The sequence below is a fragment of the Cavia porcellus genome, unplaced genomic scaffold (genome assembly GCF_034190915.1).
Source record: "Cavia porcellus strain 051 isolate PalLab524CR breed Dunkin Hartley unplaced genomic scaffold, mCavPor4.1 scaffold_13, whole genome shotgun sequence".
Classification (NCBI taxonomy): domain Eukaryota; kingdom Metazoa; phylum Chordata; class Mammalia; order Rodentia; family Caviidae; genus Cavia; species Cavia porcellus.
Window position 1 is genome coordinate 46,268,931 of NW_026947496.1, and position 14,938 is coordinate 46,283,868.

At 45.5% G+C, this 14,938-nt stretch overlaps 1 protein-coding gene across 5 annotated transcripts in view; it reads left to right on the forward strand.

Moving 5' to 3' along the window:
• Sfmbt2 (Scm like with four mbt domains 2) overlaps nucleotides 1-14,938 on the forward strand; it is a 295,751-nt gene that overhangs the window by 73,388 nt on the left and 207,425 nt on the right. Inside the window, exon 1 of one of the 5 annotated variants that reach the window (XM_013156498.3) lies at nucleotides 4,771-4,908. The exons of 3 other annotated variants lie outside the window; for them this stretch is intronic. The gene's annotated coding sequence lies outside the window, so the exon portion shown is untranslated. Of the gene's footprint in view, nucleotides 1-4,770; nucleotides 4,909-5,223; nucleotides 5,409-14,938 lie in introns of those variants that run through there. One more of the 5 variants, XM_003473417.5, reaches the window with a different exon arrangement.

Sequence of the window (14,938 nt, forward strand, 5' to 3'; positions counted from 1 at the left end):
TCAGACTTTTTTTTTCTTTTTTGGTACTAGAGATTTGTTCTAGTTAATTTTCTCTTGGTGAGATAAAATACCTGACATCTAAAGTCAAAGGTTTATGTAGCTCACAGTTTGTAGGTGTATCAGTCTATAATCAACTGGGTCCAAGGCAGGAAGCCTTGGCAGAGAAGCATCAGAGGAGAAACAGTTCATGGCAGCAGAACACAGCAAAAGCATCAAGAGAGAGCCACAGGAGCCTGTTTCTGTTCCTTATATTGTATTCAGGCTACCAGGATTAGGGCAGTGCTAATCCAATCAGTAGAGTGATCCAGCAGTCACTCACCCTTAATCCCAGCACCCTTAACCCTAGCATTGCACTATAAATCAATTGCATACTTTAGATTCAGCCATCTCCAAAAAACCCCCTATGACTGCAGAGGCTCTGTGGGGACATCTAGATACAAACCATGACAGGATTAAGCCAAGGACTTTTGCACTAAGCTAAATCCCCAGTCCTTTTTAATTTTATGTTTTGAGACAAGTTCTTGCCAAGTTGCTAAATTTCTAGGTTCTCAAATTTGTGATTTTACTTTAGCTTCTCAGTTTGGGGATTACTGGTGCATGCTGCCAAAGGGCTGGCCATGAGACTGTAAAACATGAAGTATTATACCTTAAAAAAAGTAAGAGTGAGGTATGCGTTACTGTAGAGGTACAACCCAGTAGCCACAAGAGTTGGGTGTCATTTTTATCAGGATTTCTGTTTCTCTTTTTGTGGAGCAAGAAGTTACTTCCAAGCAAATCACCTCAGCTTTTTGTATAAATGTCCTCGGACACTTCAGACATAATACATTTTTATATGCTCTAAACACTGTTATTTTTTTCCTATTACTGTTAAGGAATCTTGAGAAGTCTTCCAGAATATATAAGAAGTGAGAGCAATAGTGAATTTCTGAAATTTCTGGAAATGTATGAGAGTGCTCTGTGAGATGACTATGTTTTTGTGGATCACCACACATCACCATGGTAGATTCATTAAGAACCTTTTAGCCATAGCAGTCAGTCATGTCTCACTAGGCTTTTCTCAGAATCTCATAGATTCTGTCACATCAGCCTTGGATGTTTAGGGACAAGGTAAAATCCCTGCAATAAATGCAAAAGCACATCAGTAATTCAAACAAAAGGGCAAATATGACCTCAACAACACCTCTACTATAGCACAGCAGGGCAAGGAGACATTAACATCTTTCCTCTGCAGGTCTTTCCTCTACAGGTTGATTTTGCTTTCTTCTTTGTGATCCCATAGTATATGTTTTTGCAAAACCAAACTGACAGAGATGGTGCTAGAATATTCTAGAAAGTTATTTGTGGCTATGGGTGTGGCAGATTGCTAAGCACCCTTTAGAGTCTTAGAAGATTTTACAGAAGACCTAGTCCTATCCTTTCATTTTACCCAGTGGGAAAATTAATCAGATAGGCCACTGGGCTTACCGAGGTCACATATCAATGACTGAAGTCATTTGAGTCCCCAATGCATTGGCCAAGTGCTTTAACTGAGAGTAAGACACAGGAGGAAAAAAGTGAAAAAATGATATTTACTCCGGGTGAATTTAGGAAGTTGTTGAAAAAATATTATCTTATGCAGCCTAGGAGAAAACAAATTTTGGCTTACAGCCTCCAGTAAAGAGAGAATTGTGCAAATTCATTAACTATTTGGCTGTGACCTCTGCCTCTCCTGCTTTTGTGAGAAGGTACTATGCTATAGAAAATCTTCATATTAAAAAGAATATTTGTGATAATGGCTCATCCTGAGGAGATCCTTTTTTCTCAATGTGAAGTGGTAATTTAAACATGAATAAGTATAACATTAAATTTTTTTTCTTAGTATGGCGACAATAAAATTCAAATAAATCTGTTAACATAAGCAAAATAATTATGCATACAATTTTCAACTTTTCTGCAAGTTTTCATGAATTTTAGGAATACACAGAATATGAATCTTTTCAACTGTTAAGCCTCTTATTTGTTTTGTGTCATCAAATGGCATAGCGTGTGAATATTTTATACTTAAGCAAAAATAATTTGAACATTTTGTATAATTTAGCATTATTTATCTAAAAAAAATTCTGACGTTCCTTTGAAGAAACCCACTCTGTGTAGCTGCAGTAAAACAGTAATGAAATTCATGCTTACCCACAGTTTAGTAATGTAATACCATCCACAGTTAGTTGGCATGATCAAGGGCTTATTAGGGGAGGGAGAAATTTTTAGTAAATATTAACAACATAGAAATCTTGGGTTAATCATGGGACTTACATAGCTAACTTTCTCTGAGTTGAAGTGCAGTATACTTTCTTTACTTTGAAAAAGTATTCCGTGTTCACCAGTGCTTTTATACTTAGCAGAGTAAATTGGTTTTCTTCCCACCATTTTTAATTGATTAGGGTGGATCTCACATCTGGATACCTGTATCTCTAAATAATCTGGCTCAGAAATAAAAATGAAAGTTGGGAGGTATTGGAGTGGGATGAAGTGGCCACTTTAATTGCCACTTGGAAGCTCCTCACCAATTTTCATTAGCATCCTTGGATAAAGGAGAATGGAGGGAGGTTGGAAGGAAAAAAAAAAAAAAAAAAAAAGCCAAGGAACGTTCAAAAAGTCACGTGCAAAAAGCAGCCCAAAAGTAGAGGTAGGCTGAACTCTGAGACATGTCACAAAAGAATACATTACGATGCTTTATGGTAACAATGAGAACATCTGGTTCGTGATTTTATTTCTTAATCACGATAAGTAAAAACAAAAATGCCGCTCCTCTACAACCCTTTCTAGATCCAAGAGCAAAGGTAGAGAGAGACATAAAGCACTACTCAACTACATTGGGGCAATCAGATAAGATAATGTATACACGGAGTTTGAGATTAGGCTTTTTAAAACATTTGTTGAAATAACTCTCTATGCATCACAATGGCTTAAAACTGATAAACAATATTGGATACCGCAAAATGGCTGGTTGCAACTCACGTCGCACAGCTAGAGGAGACGGAAAACACGATCTCACTCCAAACGGGCGGCCCGGAAGTCCTGAGGGGCGCAGGGAGCGGGGCTGATGGCGGTCTGGGACGCACTGGGACGCACTGGGACGCTAGCGGGAGTGACGCAGCCCGGGGCACCACGGGCTGGCGGCCCCGGGAGTGGAGGAGGGGTCTGCACTCGGGGCCATTCATTCGCTGCGCTCTCTGCGCTTCCGCGGTGCATAAGGTGGTGACCTCAGTTTCTGAGGCGGGTGTGCGGGATCCCACGCGATTAAATCCTTCAAGAATGGCACTGTCTCCCTCTCCTTTCCCTTCTTGCTGGCCCACTGTGTGTTACAGGGGCAAGAATAGGTGACGATTGCTTGAGACCTGGGGCCAGAGCCAGCAGAGTGTTTAGAATCCACACTCTGGATTCCTGCGAGCGAAGTCTGTCCACCGGATTCACCTGGAACTGCCTTGGGGTCTGAAGGAGGCAGCTCTAGCGTGCAGGTGGGAGGGTTAATGTGCAGGGGCCGGATGCAGTTGATCTGAAGAGTCTTTGCCTTCAGTGAGCTTCAAGGACAGAGCTCAGGACTGTGATTTGATGACCCAAAGAGTTGAACCCGGGGAGCTGCAATGGTTCGCAGACTCGGATTGAGTTGAAATCGTGAAGCCCAGCGAGTGACCATTGTAGCTTTGCTTTTCTAGGTGTCAGGTAGCTCCGAAGTCTTGTGGAGGAAGGACCGGCCTGGGGGAAGGAGCTTCAAGCTCTCTTAAAGCAGTCTCCAAGAGAGAAGGAAATGAGATTTCCTAAGCGGTGCGCTGTGGCCGCCACTGGCCGCCCTGAATCTCCAAGACTCGCTGATTGTTTCTGTGGCTGGGTCCTCCCCAGCTCGCGGTGTGGCCGGAGTCTTCTCAGGCACATCCTTCGGTGACTCTTTAGATAAGCTCGGGCCGGGCCGTCAACCTCTATCCCGCGCGGTCATCCTTTCGCCCTCTCTTTAAACTGGCCGACCCCCAACCCCTCGGAGCACTCTCTTCTTTGCGGGTTCCACTTGAGGGCCAGAAGGGGCAAGGAGGGGTGGTAACTCGCTGGAGCCTCGGAAGCGCACTAGGGCCCGGGGAAGGATGTGGTTATGGCGAGAGGTGTTTAAAAGAAAGGGGTGCATACAGAATTAGGAAATTAGGGAAGTTTTATCCTCGATGGCAACAGAGCAAAAACCCTAAACCAACGTGTCCGTTCGGTATTCCCAGGACAATACAATCCAGTTATACTAGCTGGACCCTAGTAAAGGAGAAGCCTTCTTCCTAACCGGTCCCGGGGTCGCAGCTTTTCTGCACGAGGACGTTTTATCTGGGCGCTGCCCAGCCCTTGAACCCAGGACTCTGGGAGTTCTTCTGTCGTCTGCCCCCAAACTCTGGAACTAAGTACCCACGGGCCTCGCAGACGGCCGACCCTGCTCGGAGCTGCGCCGTCTCCGGTGCGCACGATCGAGCACCGACGGCAACGTTTTTCTCCTGCTGGGTCAGGAATTTTTTTCCCTGCCCGACCAGAACCAGTCCTGGCCAGGTGCCCCACGACACGCGTGGCGCGCCTTGTTACCAGAAGCTGACCGATCTCCCTCCCGGGAAGCCTCAACTTAATTTCCTGCCCTTTGGGGCACAATGTCCTGGGAAACCACTCTTGGACCCCTTGGGTCCTCCCCACTGGGCAGGGAAACGCTCGAATCTCCAAGAACAGGCTCAATTTAAAAGCAGGGTGGGGCAGAACGGGCGGAGCCGAGGGTTGAATTTCTCTCCCTTTGGAAGGATTTCTAGCGGATAAAGCGCAACTTTATGCGTTTGGTCCACAGAGCGATTACCAACCAAGAAACAAACAGCTGCCGAGGAAATGGGGACTTTGCCCAGTGCTCGCTGCTGATGGGTGTGTGAAACGCTTGCGATGTGAACTTTCTACAGATCGTATGTGAAGGGACCTAAAGGAAACGAGGAAGAGGAGCGAGTCGGAGGGGGCCGCGTGGCTTAGACTCTGCCTGCTTGGGGATGTCTGAGTGCACAGGAGTGGGGGCGGGATGTCGCGACTAGGGCAGAGCGAAGAGTAGACCACGAACTGCGGGCTAATTGGCTTGAGGCATTTTGCAAGCGCTGGAAAAGGTCGTTGAAGGAGTTAGCTGCGCCGGAGGAAAAAAAAAAAAATCTTAAAAAAGAGTGCTGGGCATGCGCACAGACAGGATGCCATATTGGAATGAGGCTGTAGTGGGAGCTGGAGGACTGGAGCGGGCGCGCGAGGGAGGCGGCGGGCTAGGAGCCGGGGAGCGAGGGAGAGAGGGCGGTGAGGGCGGGCGGGCGAGCAAGCGAGGCCGGCGCCCGCTCCGGAGACGCCCGGGGCCGGGGTCCACGCTGAGGCGGGACGAACTTCGTCAGGTAGGACGCCGCGCCGACCGCTGTCCCCGGGCCGTGGACAGACCTCCGGCCCGCAGGTTGAATGCGCGGGTCAGCGTCTTTTTTCCAGTTTAGAAAAAAAAAAAAAAAAAAAAAAAAAAAGAAAAAAAGAAAAGAAAAAGGGAAGTCCGATCAACCCTGGGGTGGAGGTGGGGGCTGGGGGAAGAAAGAGGAGAAGAGCCCAAGAGAAGGGCTGGGGAAGAAAGCGACAGCACTTGAGCGAAACCCCAAACTCCTCTCCGAGCTCTGGGTTGTCATTTTTGCTTCCTCTGTTCTCTTCTTCCGAGTCTTCGGTCTCTGAAAAGCCCCGCCGTGCGGGGAGTCCGTCTGGAGTTGCAAAGTGTCCTCCTCCTTCGGTGCAGCCAGCCCCCTCCCTCATTTGTGCACTCATTTTAGCTGTGCAGCTACCTACCCTGCGCTCTCGCGTCTCCTCCGGGCTGGGGTTTCCTTCTGGGGTGTGTTTGGAGTGGGGGTTGGGGAGAACGTGGTGAGGAGGGGGGATTGGAGACCAGTAAGGGGGTCAGAAATCTCTGAGACGTCTGGTGTCGCTCCCTTTAAAACATTTGCCTGTGTAGCTGAAATGAAATCGCCAGTAGTAGTTTCGGAGTGTGCTCCCGCAAAGATGATCTATTTGTTCGCTTTTAAAATCCCCCTTAAAGTAATATCCTGTCATCTGGGGCTTTCCTGTTGTCTACTTGCCTCCGATTTCCTTTCGAGATTACTAACCTGCTCAGGCTTTGGAGTTTATTTTTTAATGTGCGTGCGTGCGCGCGCGCGAGCGTGTGTGTGTGTCTCGCTGAAATCCTTCAAAAAAGCAACGTAGGAACTGCGGGATGTATTTATTGATTTTGATCCGGGATGGCTGGAAGGGATCAGCTGGGGATGGGGGAGTCCCGGGAATGGGAAGTGGTTGCTTCGTAGTGGCCGAACGCACGTCCAGAGCCCCTTCCGTACTTGTGTTTTCTTCGAAGCGGTACAACGGCGGGGAAGGAGTCTTTAGACACCGTGCCAGTTTCAATATGGCGGGCTAGGTGGCTTTTAAAAACTGAAAATAAAGGTTTTGTGGTGGGAAAAAACCCAACCGAAGTGGCCACACCTTAGTTTCAACTCTCTTTGGTTACCCCGGGAATCGCTTTAGCGAATTAAGTGGGAAAAAAGAAAGGGAACTTGCCGCCCTAGTTTTTTCCGTGGTTAGAATCTGTGTCGAGTCCGCTGCTAGAGGGTAGAGGGTTGGACGGGTGCCTCCGGCCGGGACTAGAACATGGAAGCGCGATTGTCCCGTGTGCCTGTGGTTCTGTGTACAGCACATGCAAGCGTGTACATTTACTAGGTGGGGGTGTGCTAAAAGAGAGCCACCCCGAATATGTGTGCGTCTTGGAGTCGACACCTTATCACGATTTGACGTAACAAACTGTTGACACGTGGTGCAAAAATACAGGAGGGCAGAGGGTATGATTTATTTTGGCTTTCTAGGTGAGCTCTCTCTCTCTCTCTCTCTCTCTCTCTCCACCGTATTCCGTGCAAGTAAAGCCCGGAATAAGTGGAGCGAGGACTCGTAGTCTAAGGTAATGGGGTGCAGTCCGGCTGCAGACGTCAGTGGGATTTTGAGTGCTGGATTTAGTGCTTCTTCCCTTCGCGCCACGTTGGGGTGCAAGGTTGGGGGCCACGCCAAAACGCTGGGAGGATGAGAGCACAGGGGCTGAAGGGTAGGGGCGCGCGGAGCTCAGCCGAAAGATGGAGGGTATAGATGGGGAGTTGCTTTTGTTGTTTTAGGGTTTCTCAGAGTAGGGCTTTAGGGAAAGCGCTGGGGGAGGGGGGTGGAGGGGCCACTCCTTGATCCTGCGCTTGGGTGGAGAACCGAAGGGCTGTGTCTGAGGTGTCTTTCTTTATCCTGGGCGGGTGCGCAGTCTTGGGGAGTCTGTGGGTGACGGAGTGCCCGGGTCAGGCCAGCATCCGGCCCCGAGGTGGAATTTGGAAACAATAAAGGGTGCCCATAAGGGGAGCCTTAGGAAAAGCAGGCTTAACACTAGCTCAGAGAAAAACCATCCGGAATGCGAGAACGTGCCTTAGCTGGAAACAGGGGTCCCCGACAGGGGTCGCCCGTGTCCAGGATGCAGTCGCCCAGCTGAGACCGCTCCGTGGTGTTAGCGTGAAAGACCCTGAGAGGGGACGGGCCCACGATGCGGTCGTGAGCGACCCCCGGGCTCAGCTAACTCAGGTCTCAGTGACTTTTCTGGGCCCGCGAATCAGACCACACGGCGACTAGAAACTGGAAGACATTTAAAAAATGACAGCTAAAAAATAGTGTTACCCAGGTTTGTAGTTACCACAGCAACGTGGTCTCCAGCGTTTGCAGGGACTCAGTGGAGGTTCTATAAGTCATTTAAACTGGTGCCTTGCTGTCAGAGGGGCGGGGCCCCTCGTGGATTCGGATGGGTGGGAACTAGAGTGGCACCTCGGTGGGAGACACAGCGACTGGCTTTCCCTACCATCCCAGCGGCGAGACCTAGCGATCGGCGAGGCAGAGTGATCCGCGACGCGCGGACAGAGACGCGTTTAGCCTCTGGGTGTGGAGCGCGCGGCACCTCCCCGCCCTTCCCGCCTCAGCCCGGTGAGTCCTCGGGGACTGCTCTTTCCAAGGCTCCGCAGAGGTGCCGACCAGCCTAAAATGGCTCTGTTCTGGTAAACTGCGGTTTCAGCAGCGAACCCCTCCCCTCGCCCTCCTGACGTCGATGCTGACAAAGGTACAATTCACTCCAGCGCACTGAAACCCACTATTCTGCACCGAGCTATGCCGTGGAAGCCAGGACTGTATTCAGGCGATTACAAAGGACATTCCACAGGATTCTCGCAGGGCCTAAGTTTTCCTTGGAATTGATACAGTGCCGGAGCCCAGCTGACCACCGTCTCAGTACCGAAGGGTCTTTAGGCGCTTCAGCGGTCGGGGTGGGGGTGGGGACTTTTAAGTGAAAAAAACAAAAACAAAAAACGGAAGGAGGTCCCGGGACACTCGGATGGTAGGTATGGGGAGCGAGGGTCATTGCCACTGTTGATGCCATTTGCAGTGTCCAGTAGTCCTGAGATGGGGAGCCTGGGAGACCGTTCCCAAACTTCTGGAGACCTGCTCGCAGTTTCGCTTTCGGAATTACCAGGATCTTTGGTTTTTTGTGCGGTGGCCGGACTGTTCGCCCACCCATGATCTCTTGGCTTTGCCTAGCTGTATCACACAGCTCTGTGAGAGGAGTGGGGCTCCTGGGGGCCGCGTGCCATCTCTGCACTGCATCTGGAGGCTCGGGTCGTGCTGCAGTGACCGATCCCAATCAAAGCGATGGGAAGCCGTTTTCTAGGAGGGCCCACCTCACTAGGATCCCAAACCATCACCGCTGCTCTGTGCTCTGTCTTATCCCTTCACCCTTGAAACGTAGCCAAGGGACCTAGGCAACAGATTGGCGCCTCTACATCGAGCAAATGGATCCAGGTTCAACCGGAGAAAGCAAAAATGCTGAAATTCAGCCTCATTTCCTGGGGAGAGGATTGGGGGTGGGGAAGGAGATAGGCGATAGAGGGGTAGGTTAAGGGAGGGGAGGTTGGTGGTCTGAAGGAATTGTTGGCTAGGCTCTTCTTTGAGAAAGGAGATCTGCTAGTTTTTCCTTAGTAAGCATTAAATTTGCACACACTTTGCTTCCTCCCAGCCACAAATAAATACCGTCTCAGATCTTTATCTTAGCTTGATGCTGGTCTGCCAGCTGGGGAGGTGGAAGAAATGCAGGCATACTCTAAAGCTTCCAGACTCCCACTCAAGTTTTTACTGCCTGCAGGATCCATTTCTGGGCCATGCAGGGGCAGGGGCTGGGGTGGTGGTGATCTCTGCAGTTCCCATCGTAGAGAGAAGTGTAGTCTTGGTGTGCCTTGCTCCTTGAGTGCTAGCCAGACCTGCTGAGCTAGTGGTGTTTCACATTGCCTGTTAAGATGCCAGTACCTTGAACCTCAATCCCACTGAGAGATGCACTTCACTAATGATGGTATAAGTGATCATGGAGTCTTTTCTCTTCCAAAGCAAAACCCTGTGATTCTTGCAGAAATTATAGACCAATTAGAAAAAAAACTTGTTAGATATAAATGGCAAGTTCTGTGATTCGTGGCGTTAATAAAACAAAGCCAGAATAAGTTCCTGACTCCTTCCTGTGTTCCCTTTTAATCAGAGGCTTTCCTGGGAATATTAAACTGTTCATCACAGCCCCTTTGGACTCACTTTAGCTGAGATAGCATTTTCTATATTTCTCTATGTGCCAGGGGCCTCAGAGGACTTAGAAGAAACATTGATGCAAACTAGGATGGGAGCATATTTATGGGATTCAGTTAGTGGGATGTAGGATCCTTTGGGGTCTAACAAGCCTATATAATGTGAGCTCAAACTTTCCGGGGCCTACACTTCTGTGTTTTGTGAGGATATCAGAATAAGAGTTCTTGTTCATTTTTTAAAAACAAAATTTGGACAAAAACCATCTCTGTAAAATTTTTCATGACCTCTGATTCTGATGCAATGGGTTTGGGCAACATCTCTCTCTTTGCATTTTACTATTAAAAAATTTTAGGTTCATGTAGCAGTGTAGGGGTAATATGGAATTTTTATCCTGCTTTAAGGTAGCAACTCAAAGACGTGTCACAATAGTATTGAGACATGCAATTTAAGATTTGATTTTGATGGTTCTAATGTTGCCTCAGCTGCAGTTTACTATCCCTGTTCCACAGGTAACAGTGACTAAGGAGACTTGGATGCTTATCCCTATAAGTTTAGCACTTGAGAGGCTGAGACAGGAAGCTAAGTATGAGTTTGAAGCCAGCCTGGACTACTACATAGTGAGTTCAAGTCCAACCTGGAGTAATACAGAGCCTGTCTCAAAAAACAAACAAACAAACAAACAAAATTGTATGTGTTTATAGGTAGATTATACTTGTCACAACAAATCAGAAAGTCAACCTGACCATTCACAGGAATCTATAAATCCTGACTTGTATGGGTGATTCCTGATGGAACTGCTGTAGGGAACTAGGGCCTGTCTTCTAATTTCAGAGATGGGTCTGTGTAGGTAGGTGACCCAAGATGAATGCTGCCATCTTTCTGAGTCTCAGCTTTCTTAACTACAAAAGAAGGACATTGAATCTCAGCGATCTCTATGTTTCCATATTGGAGCAAAACAAAACAAAACAAAAAAAACCAAAGCAAAACCCTGTGATTCAGTACATCTGTGCTGATGACGTGCCCATGTGATTCATCTTTTGACTTGTGTCTCCATAGTATAGTAAAAGCACTCCTTACCTTAAGTGATGGCTGTGTACAATCCATGCTGTTTACAAGTAGTGGTTGAGTTGTAGTTCACTGTGCAGAAGTGTGGTGCTGTGATGGTCAGGTCCTGTTTTCATTTGTACTGTGGTTAAGGTGCCAGAAAGATCACCGAGGGTGCCAACACACACAACCCCAGGAACAGCACACCTGGGTTTGATGAGCAATGCCTGGGTTGATTTTGCTCTTCTAACTCCTAAGTCTTTAAAAGATACTCTGAGTCCACTGCTGGCTAATGTTAATGTTGGATGACTCTAGTCTACTGATAAACACAGAGAAAAAGTCCACTGAAGTCTAAGGCTTTCCATTCTTAACTTTAGAGTTTGGCCGCAGATTTACAAAGTTTTCTCTCTGTAAGACTAAAAATTTGGTTGGACAATTCTTAGGAAAAAAATTTTGTTGGGTAAAACAAGTATTGGCTGTGTTTAAGTCAGTGTATACAAGATGTTTAAATGGAAGGGCTCTGTAGTAATAAATACTACTGTTAGAACTTCCAATGTAACAAGGATGGTTATATGAGTCATAAGAAGTTACCTAATACAATCCTTCAGGATTAATTTGTACTGTCAGTTTAGCAGTGTTCTAGTGAAAAGCTGCTACCATAATGTGTCCATCTGGTAGGCTTATAATAGGTGTTGAACCTATGGAATGAGTGTTGTTTATTTTTCATATATTAACAAATATGTTATTATTTGGTATTATATTGTCTCGAGATGGTGAGGCCATCAGTTGATTATGTGAGGCACTGCCTAGAATTTGAATGCATTTGAGCTTTTAATCTTTCTAGGTGAGTACTTGCCCACCTAGAAATCAATATTCTATTGAAAATAAATTAGTAGTTAAAATTAATCAATATTTTATTGAAAATAAATCAGTATTTTATTGATAAGGCAACTGAGTGTCTAGAGAGGTCTTGCATGGTTATACAAATAAGATTTGCTTTTAGCATTTAGCATTTAATTTTTAAGTGGAATAAGGTTATAACATTTTCTTTTTACATTTAGTTCGGATTATCAATGCAAGAGAGGAGTTTTTAAATAAAGCTTAAATCAGTTTTTAACTCCATGTCTCAGGGTTAGGATAGATTGTCACTTATTGTCATATAAATTGACCAGTAAAGATTTGAAGTGTGTTGAATTTCTGAAGTTTCATCTTGAGGAAATAGTATAGTATTTACATCAATTTCCTTCTCCACTAATATTAGGAAGAATTAGTTGCTGGGGAGAAGCAGAAAGATTGCAAGTTGAAGGAGGAGAGCTAGAATTTTTTTTTTTCCTTCTTTAGCATTGCCATAGATGTAGAGCATCTTTTAGATGTGACCAGTTTTTGGTCTTTTACTGGATTATTTCTATCTAATGTTGTAAACTGAAAACAAAAATTGCTTGCTGTTCTTTACGTGGACATAACACTGTTACCTATTGTTTGTAGGGGTCTCATGGCTGGTTTTGTACCCCTTCCCTGGTACAGTTGCCCTCAGGCTGTGAAGCTGGTGATTCTGGCATGTGGAAATTTAACTTCTTTTAACCTAGAAAAATTCAACTGTTACCAAATTGAAGTGGATGAATTTTCATAGCAGTTGCCTTTGGGATTATTTTAGAAAGTGCACTAAGTAGGGGGTAACTGTCCTTTAACAGAATGAACAGTTCTGGGAATTTATTTATTTATTTATTTATTTACTTACTTACTTACTTTTGGGGTGCTGGAAATCAAATTCAGGATCTCACACTTGCTAGGCAGGTACTAAACCACTGAGCTAAAATAAATACCTCATTTCTGGGTATTTAGAGACCTATTTCTGGTTTTTGTGTGACTTTGGCTGTCACTTTAATCTTCAACTCCCCCAATTTTCAATTTTTCCTGTGATGAATGACTGAATAGAACTTTTGCTTGACACACATATTTTAAAAACTTGGCTTAAGTGACATGTTTACTCCTATAGTTTTGTACAGATACACAGATGCATGCTTATCAATTACAGAAGAAGCATTTTGTTTGCAGACATTTTCTTTTTTCCCCACCTCCAAATAGAACCTACTCTTTTTTTTTTTTTTTTCCTATGCAGTAGTGATCATCTTGCCTGTATACCACACAAAGCCACTCACTGGGCATGTAGCTGCATAAAGGATCTGTCATAGATTCAGATGGTACCAATTGGTACAGGGCTTAGAGTTCTTCAATTAAAGAAGATAGATATTCCTGGAAGATTACTGTAAGCAGCTTTCCAGTTGGCACTATGTCTGAAAGCAATGCCTTACTTATGCCCAAAGTTTGGAGAGGTGTCCTACTAAGTGGAGTATGGTTGAGACAATGATGGAAAAATTTAGGGGGCAGAAAGCAAAGAGCACACACAACAAAAAGCCAAATTGTGGTTCTGTTAGGGTGATATTTGCTTTTTCTTCTGCAGATAAGAAACTGGCTTTGCCTTTTTAAAGGCAGGGATGTGGGAAAGAGTAATCTTAGGAAAGAGATTTGCAGAATGAGGGTTGATTCTGAGATGTTACTCTTCAGAGGAGCACAGTGGTGATGAATATTTGTGAGGATAAGACATCCAGGGTCAAATAGTGACTTTTCCAAGCAGCTTATCTCTTATTAGTAGTGTTGGTATTAACTCTTTGAGATTTTGTCTGTTTACAGAGACACTCAAATCACAGTTGTTTTACAATTTGCATTCTTTTATTTATAAACAGTTATAATTGTAATGATAAGCATGTACCTGTGTATCTGTACAATGTTATAAAAATAAACATGTCCCTTAAGCCAAAGTAAAGTTACCCCTCTCAGGCTAGCTGTATGTGAAAACCTGTCACTAGTTTATCTCATGTTCTTTGGTCTGAGACACTTGCTTGGATTTACTTGGACAGGACAATTTGAATTTAGTGGTTGAGAGGAGTAGCTTGTATCCTGCATGCTTTGTCTTTACTTATCACATTTATGGCCTGCAGCTTTAGTTTTTGGTCAGATGAAGGAAACACCTTTCAAGTCCCAAGTACATAAAACGGTATGTGTCTAAGACACTTCTTAGGTTTTGGGATGTAGTGGTGGCATTTTTTAAGGGATTTATTCAGTGGCAGGTGAGTTTCTTTCTGCATTTCCTCAAAGAGGCTCCCTAACTGTAGGGAGGAGACAGGGAAGGAGAGAGGGTTAAGCCAGGCCTGCTCCTCTGAGAAGCATTCATGTCCAGGTGCTAATTAAAAAGAAAAAGGAGTGCAACAGAATGTAGCTGGTAGTGGTTTCTAATTGAAGCAGACAGATTCAAGAGCCTTTGACATCTCCTGGCCTGTTATATGTAATCCCTGGTAAGTGCCCTCCCTCATTTTAGGCTAGGAGATAGGGAGGGCTGGATGTCATCATTTTCATTCAAGTTAACAAGGAACAACTTTAGTTTTTCTCTTCTTATCTCTTCCCTAATACACAGTCTCCAGTGCTATATTGAAAAATAGCCAACCCTGGGATGCAGGATACCAGCTGAGTTGACCATGCTGATGTTCAATTGCAAGGAATAGTTCTATGCAGAATCAAAGTGGTTGTGGGAGCTTGGAGTGGGTAATTGTCCTGCATTGTCTTTAGGACTTGAATGTTCTACCCTGCTACTACTAGCTGTCAAATGGAAGGCATGCATCCCCTTCTACTTTTTCCCTGTCTGCCACTATAAACTAAAATGGCTTTTTTTGTCTTTTAATTGGCAGGTGGGCATTTGGAGGCCCTTATCAACTGGCTACTTATTTTTGGGTGTCCCCTGGCAGTTCTCTCTTCAGGCTCTCAGACCCAGAGTCTGATCTACTTCTATTTCTCCCATCAAGCTTGGGTTCCCTAGCCTGATGGACTCCCCACTCCTGCACCAGCCTCTTCAAGCTCTTTCAATTTCTCAAGGCCCAGCTCTGACCTACCGCTTTCCTGAAAGCTTTTGTGATCCAGCTCTGACATTAATGACTATTTCCTTTTCTGAATTCCTGTTTTATTCTAGTGGATGTTATGTCATTCACTCTTACCATATACACTTAGCTTTAACAGGGAAAGAAAATAAGCACTAAGATTTGAAAGGATTTTGTGCCCAGGATGGGAAGCTGCAGCAGTGGGAGGCTGGGAGGCAGAACCAAGAGGCTCTATCTTGAGGTCATCTTCCCCGCTCTTAAGCAATTTACCTGTGGCGTGAAATGAATTTCAGAGA